The sequence below is a fragment of the Lathyrus oleraceus genome, chromosome 2 (assembly GCF_024323335.1).
Source record: "Lathyrus oleraceus cultivar Zhongwan6 chromosome 2, CAAS_Psat_ZW6_1.0, whole genome shotgun sequence".
Taxonomy (NCBI): domain Eukaryota; kingdom Viridiplantae; phylum Streptophyta; class Magnoliopsida; order Fabales; family Fabaceae; genus Lathyrus; species Lathyrus oleraceus.
Window position 1 is genome coordinate 34210807 of NC_066580.1, and position 8473 is coordinate 34219279.

Below are 8473 nucleotides of genomic sequence, written 5' to 3' on the forward strand. Positions count from 1 at the left end.
ATATTATATCGGAATGTAAAAGATATCTTAGACACATTTTATACATGAAAAAAATTCCATCCTACGGATTTGTGAAGGATTTTGTGACAATAGAAAATTAGTTTACAATGATTATTTTGTAATTTTTCCTTTAGTTAATGTTTTCATTTTTTAAGAATTAATTTGTATTACGAAACACTTTTGCCGATTATATTTGATAGAACTACTCTATTTTAATGTATGCGTGCAAAGAGTATCTGTGTTGCGATAGAACTATTCTATTTTAATGTTAGAGTATCAGTGTTGTGATAGATCTCACACATATTTATTACCTATTTATTATAATATTAAAATTTAATAAATAACTATTGTTTTGATAATTCATTCTTACATTATTAAAAATATAAAGTGACATTTGTTAAAACATAATCTATTAATACTTTAATTATTCATATAAGAAAAATGTGTAATTTTAATTTATAAAATTATATTAATTAAAATACATATATTTTCATATTCCATAAATCATCTCTTAATATTCTTAAAATTTATGTATATCTATTAATTTATTTCCTTTGTGTTTCCATTCCATACATAAAATTACATGCATGTACAAATTGTATATTTACAATACATCAAAACATAAATTATTATAAATTACATATATGTACAAATCTTTTATCATCCATATATCAAAACTCAATTTATGAAACTTTCACTCTATTTTCTATTACACACACTTATTCACCATAAAAAAAAATTAATTAACTTTTAAATAAATCAATAGAAAAACTATTATAAACATACAATTTACTTTGTTTTTTCTATATTAATTATTATATATTTTTTGTAGACGATTATTATATTTTTTAATTAATTAATTTTAAATAAATCGATTGAAAAACTCAAATTATTAATATTTCTAAAAAAAATACGTTATATAATAATTTATCCCATAAAAAATTGTGCATAAAATATTTTTTATTGAAAATATAAAACCATAATAACAAAGAAAAAACCACATCACAATGTTTAAGATAAAGTACTCAAACAATACTTTCAAATATTAAATTTTATTACAAATGTTAAATATAATTAACAGACAATACTTTCAAATTTAACTTATAATTTTCAAAATAGACAAACAAAAGCATCAAATTATTTCTAAAATATTATTTTGAATTATAATTTCATATACATGTTACAAGATTAAACTATAAATTTCTGACTATCATTTATATTTTCTTATATATAATTCATATTTTAAAATTAAATTGTTGTGTCTTATTTGCATTTCCATGACTCAAATATATTTCTTATCACTTAAACTTTTACTTTCTCTTTTTTTATTATCTTATTCACGTTATCGTCACAATTACAATTTAATTTATAATTACAAAATTAAAGTCTATATTTTATAATATTATTTAAAAAACTCATCTCATCCCCACGGATTTACGGGTCTCAATCTAATACAATAATTAAAACGATTAATCGAATACATAAAAGAACCACGGCTACATAAACCACATTAGCGTTTTGTTCCTCTTAGTCATAATATACCATACAAACTCTACAAATATGACAACAATTAATCCACAAAATGAGAATTTTTTTTTTCAAAATAACCAAATTTTTCAAAAAAAATCGAAAATAACCAATTTTTCAAAAAAAAAACCAAAATAACCAAGTTTGATAGAGGATGCGCCAGATGAATTGGCGCACCCCCATACCAATAAGAGGAGGCGCCAGTAGCATTGGTGCACATGCATTGGGCCTCATGAGGAAGCGCCAATGCTTGTGGCGCCTGCATTGACCCTCATGAGGAGGCGTCAATGCCTCTGGCGCCTGAGTGTATTTTTTAAGGTGGGCGCCAATTCATGTGGCGCCTGCTTTTAATGGTCATGTGGACGCCAATCCAACTGGCGCCCACATGTTTTATCCAATAGATGTTCCGTCTCTATAAGTACCACGTCTTGCATACAATTATTTTCACTCAAATTCATCTCCTAGTCTAGTTTAACCATCAATTTCAATTTTCTTTGTTTCAACAATGTCTGCATACATTTAGAAACGAAATGCTGATGTAATATTTTCTGCCGTTGCGGCTCCGATACAAGTTTGACTTTGGAACACAAATATGTTTGAACGTCTTAATCGGACGTTGTACAGTTGGTTAGAGGGAGAAATTAGAGAGGATGAATGGATTAGAAGAATATAATGGCTTGTGTCCACGTTCAACCAACACGGAGAAGTGCGCGAATGGGTGGATATTAAGACCGACCAAGACGCTCGTAGGATGATGCATTACATGTTTAAAATTGTTTTGATGGTTGTAATCACATAGTTTTTGTATTCTAGTTATTTTAATTGTTTGTGTTATTTTTTATGAACAACTGTCTTTTCGTCACAGACGTCTACTATGAAGTAAATTTAGTTTTCCATATATTGCAACAGAGGTACTTTGAAATAAATTTAGTTTTCCATATATAGCAACAAAGATACATCTGAATTTACCTGGTTGTGCTCGTTCCAACACTAGGACGGTTATTACGATTATGACCTGGTTAACGGCATGAACTACATAGTTAACCATTTTGTTCGCCATATCCATTTCAGTTCTAATCCGGGTGCTGTTAGGGCGACCCTTTTTCTTCCTTCGCATAGCTTCGTTGTGCCAGACGATGTCCCCTTGATATTCTGGCCAATAATCCTCTTTTGCCACTACCGAAAAACTAATTTTATAAACATTTGAAAGGCTGACGACTTTGTAAACTTCAGATAGCAAGTAGGATGGATCCCTTCGAACCTTTGAGCACGCCGCAATGACATGGGAGCAGGGGGTACGAAAGGCTTGGAACCTTCCGCAGTCGCATCAACCTCTATCTAGTTCGACTCTGTACTATCCCATCGGCATGCCCTCATTGTGATCCACGGACTCGGAAACACTAAACCAACCTTTAGTTCGGTCAAATACCATAACCACGTGTGTGTTTGCTTTGGCAACTTCATGTCTGATGAATTTCATTGAAGCATCACTAAACAACTGTCCAGATTACAACACTGAACTCCATTTTGAGCGTCTGGTTTCAAGCAACGCCCCTAGCCTGAAATATGTAGTTTGCACCAAAGCGGTTATTGGTAGGTTACGGATGCCTTTGAAGATAGAGTTCATTGATTCCACAAGATTTGTTGTCATGTGGCCCTAACGCTGACCGTTGTCATATGCCCTAGTCCACTTCTCCAACGGAATACTATCGATCCACCTAACCGCATCTTCGTTCGACAATCTTATTTCCTCACGATAGTGTTTGAAAGAAGGTTCTGATAATGCGTAACCTGCATTGACAACCTTCTTACGCAACGTCTTATCTTTGATTTCCCGCATGAAATTCTGAGCAATATGTCTAATACAAAACACATGCGTCAAAGGAGGATTTTGCCAACCATTGTCAATGTTATTATATGAACTGATGATTGAGGGGTGTCTATCAGAGATCAAACACAAGTTAGGCTGAGGTGCAACGTGCAATCGGAGATTTCTTAGGAAAAAACTCCATCCCTCAGCAGTCTCCCCTTTAGGGCAAAGGCGATCGGAAAAATATTGTTGTTCCCATCTTGTGCCACTGCCATAAGTAACGTTCCTTTGTATTTTCCATACGACCATGTACCATCAATTTGTATAATTGGTTTATAGAAAGAAAAACCTATGATACACTGTTGATACGCCCAAAATAGACGGTGAAATATTCTATTTCCAACAGCACACGTACCATCTGGTATATATGCGGGCAATGTTTCCATCTTGACAATTGTCCCGGGAGCATAGTGTTTTAGAGCCAACAGGTATTTTGGAAGTTGTTTGTAAGACTCCTCCCAATTGCCAAACACTTTTTCAACAACTTTTGTTCTATCTATCCATGCCTTCCTATATGATGGAGTGTACTCGTACTCTGCCCTAATATGCGAGATTATTGTACTCACCTTTAACGACGGATTATCGCCAATGACAGACAATATTTCATCGCATATTAGCTGAGAGCTTAATTTACGATGATCCTGCATTGGGTTTGTCAGCATGCATGTGTGATCTGGACCTATTGATCCAATCTTCCAAGACTCGCTCCTCTTCCGGTACGAAGCTGACAACCTAAAAAGGTAGTGTTCATTCGGACAATAAAATTTATACCTCGATGCGTTAGTTCTGTCTACTCTGAAATCTGTTGATAGTTGCATGTGGAATTTCTTAATGGCTTTTACACATTCCTCTTTTGTGCGAAATGTGTCTCCTTGTTTCAGAGATCCTTGCATTTGCACGTAAGGATTGTACCATAGATCTGCCGAAGGTTCATCTGAACCCAAATTTAACCTTGTCATGTGTTGGGGTGGGCAATATACATGACTTGATGGTATTGGCTCCTCTTCCTCTTCAGCGTTCACCATCGAATCAACCATGATCTCAGGTTCCTCTTATTCATCGTCTGGAACATTCACCTCAGCTTGTTCGTCATCAGTCTCACAAAACACTTGTGACTAATCAATGTACTGAGACTCCTGTTGTTGACGTGGTAATATGTACAACTTTATATCGTTGTAACCGGATTGTTCGTGACTGCCAAACGTATGTTGAACATCATCATTATCTCGAATCTTCTTCTAATAAAATTTTACCTGGTTTTCTGCAAACCAAACCGGATTTTTATAGATGATCTGACCCACATTATTGCATTATAATTTATTTTCTATTCTTTATTTCAGATGTGAAAAATTTGATCGTCGATTTATTGTGAACCGAGTCACCTCTGTGTTTCAAAAACAAAAACCGAACAACTAATGATCAAATATTTCACCTTCGACATGTGCACTGATCATGTAATGTTGTGTGGAAGACATTGTGTTGAAATATTAAATATGTAGATAGTTTGAATGGAATTGAAACTGAATGCATTGCTAAGTTGTTCAACTGCACAACATAAATAGGTTGGTCATTGGTAAGTTGGTCGTTGCATTGATAACTTGGTAATTGTCTGTTCGGACTTGACCATGCATACAGTTGAAGGAATCCAGCACGCAGAGAAAAGATTGAAAAGAATACACAAGCGCCAGGGAATCAAAGAATCTCTGAGCTTTGTCCCCTAAGATTCCAACCTAGGCGTCCATTCCCTAGGCGCCATAAAGTAACTGAGGCGCCAAAGGTTGGGAGCCTCTTCACAAAATAACACTCAGGCGCGACTAGGAAGGGCACCCCTTCCAATTTCCCTACACTAAGGCGCCAAGAGGAAGGGCGCCTTTTCCTTGCATGTGAGAAATCACATGTAGGCTCCAAACTCAAGGGCTCCTCTTCCCTTGCATATGCTTTCTTCACATGCGCCAAGAAGATTCCTCACATGCTAGCTTTCTCTTCCATGCTGAATTTTGTCATTCTCTTGTCTCCTCTTGCCTTTCCATGCAACCAATCACACTCTTTTTAGGTTCCAAACATACTCACTCATTCATCTATAAATAGTCTCTCATATCAACAATATCAAATCATCTTCATCAATACTTAAGTATTTTCTTCTACCACACTTCTTTCATCTACCAAACTCAAGCTTTGCAAATTCAAATCATGTCTTTGTTGACTACGGGCGATGAACACAGAGGCACAATCGAGAATATCTCAGCATTTGTATGTTATCTCTCTCTTTTAGTTTCTTTTTTTGGATTACTTCTAATACATATCTTGTTTGTGTTATACCTTTGTAATCTCTCTCTTTTTAGTTTCTATTTTTGGATTTCTTCTAATACATATCTTCTTTGTGTTATACCTTTGTAATCTCTCTCTTTTTAGTTTCTATTTTTGGATTACTTCTAATACATATCTTCTTTGTGTTATACCTTTGTAATCTCTCTCTTTTTACTTTCTGTTTTTGGATTACTTCTAATACATATCTTCTTTGTGTTACACCTTTGTAATCTCTCTCTTTTTAGTTTCTACTTTTGGATTACTTCTAATACATATCTTCTTTGTGTTATATCTTTGTAATCTCTCTCTTTTTAGTTTCTATTTTTGGATTACTTCTAATACATATCTTATTTGTGTTATACCTTTGTAATCTCTCTCTTTTTAGTTTCTATTTTTGGATTACTTCTTATAGATGTGTGTTTGTTGAGTATGTATTTCTTCTTCTAATTATATTTTGTTACTTTTTTGTTATTAGGATCCGAAGCGGTTTAGATGTCGTGTACATGAATATGTACCCCACGATCCTTTAATAGAACCATATATTAGAGGATGTGGATTTGGAAATCTACTAAACATTGTTTCGTACTCGGTGGACTACAAGTTCATTTTGGCTTTGTTGAAGAGGTGGAGACCCGAGACCCACACATTTCACCTTTCGATTGGTGAGTGTATTGTCACACTTGAGGACGTGTACATGTTGTTGGGTCTCCATATAGACGGAAAGGCAATGAATGGGCAAGTTAACCAAGACAACAATATATGCAATGAATTATTGGGTGCCCCTTTGTTAGACGACAAAACTGAGGGAGACACATCCGGTCAAGCAAGGGGCAAGGTATAAATTTAAAATACCTAAAGCAATATTATTCCAGTATAGTATTGTCTGACGATTCAACCGAGTATGAGAAAATAATAAAAGATCGGTGTTAGATTATGATTTTATTTGGTAACTTTTTGTTTCCAGAAATTACAGGTAATTCTGTGAATATAATGTATTTACCTTTATTACGCAACATTAATAAGGTAAACACTTATAGTTAGGGTTCAGCTGTGTTGGCCCATCTATATAGTGCAATGTGTAGAACTGCAAAAAAGAATACTTGTACTTTTTTCATGTGCTTATTTGCTTCAAGCTTGGGGGTAGTCTATAATATCGTCGCTCGCCCCGATAAATATGCGCTCATTCGTGTTCCCTTTTGCAACCAAGTAAATCTAACACTTTACCATTCACCATTTAGTTAATTATATTTATTATTTAAATTAACAGTAAATAATATTTTTCACTTCTTTTAGTATCTTAGGTGGTCAGTAAGGGGAATGAACTACAATAGGTGTCCGAAACACACTATTGTAGTCTATCGAAATCTATTGGACCACATTGGACATGACGATGTAATACTCCTACCAAACTATATTTTAATTTAAAAATATTTCTCAAATTTTTTTCATCTAACGATTTGGTATTGTTTTACAGTTTGTTTGGAGGCCATATCTGGGTCTGAATCATGATGTGAACCATGACGATGCTGCAGTTTGGACAACGAAGACACCGATTATCCGATTCACTACAGAGGAAATGCACCAAAGTGACCAGGTCAAACTGCAGTTCGGTATGCTACAACATTTCCAGAATCTCCCACGTGTTTGGGGAATTGGCATCAGAAAAGGGTCGATGCACAGTGGGATTATTCTGACTGGAGAGACTTTGCAAAAGACATGTGTCATCAATGGAGGAATCGACGACAACACATCTTGAACGAACCAGTCATCCAAGGTGCATGATCGAATCAACAATATATGGCATGGTTTAGGTCTGTAACAACTCAACAATTTGTATCTGAGCCGCGGTATTTGATGGATCCGCGCCAACTTGCTTCGTCATCGTATGCCCCACATCAATTCACCACCCAACACCAATATGAACCCATCCACACCAATGTGAACCCACCCAAACCCAACAACCAAACCACACAACATCAACCGACCACATACACACAACAACCACACACCCAACATCGCAACCCATTCATGCCAACCACCCAACAACCAACCATCCAACGTCGCAATCCATTCATACCACCCACCCAAACACAAAACCAAGAATCAAACCCCGCAACCACAACCGTCTATAGCCCAGATGATTCATATGGGTCGCGTCATCGTAGCCCCCCCACCAATGAACACTCAACCACTGTTTAACTATAGTACGCCCCAGGAACCATTGTTTCGTTTTCAAAACGACTCAATGGCCCAATTTGGGCAACTATACCGTCCTCATTCACCCAACCCCAATGCCCTAACTAAGATGACATGGGCACCGAACTCCATTACGGAAGCACCGTTGGCCAGAGCCCCTTCGGATATTGGGAGCAAATGATGACACATCTGTCAAATACCGCCGGACCTTCCAACCAGCCATCGCTCGATCAGGTCAGCATCCAAAGACCACAAACACCTCAAGAAAATCGTGGGAGACCTCGGAGACAAACTAACGCACCGGGATGTGAAACGGGGGACGTTATAATCGGGCGGGTCATTAGTTTTTTTGTCTGTCCAATGTAACCAATTATTACATATTTAATAAATTTATTTATTTTCATTATTATTTTTTATGTATTAAATAATAAATATTAAATATTAAAAATAAAAAATTTAAAAAATTAAATAACTAAAAAAATTAAAATAAAATACTAAATAATAGGAGGGTTGTCTGCGCCAGATGAATTGGCACATACATCCACCTTAAAAAAAACACTCAGGCGCCAGAGG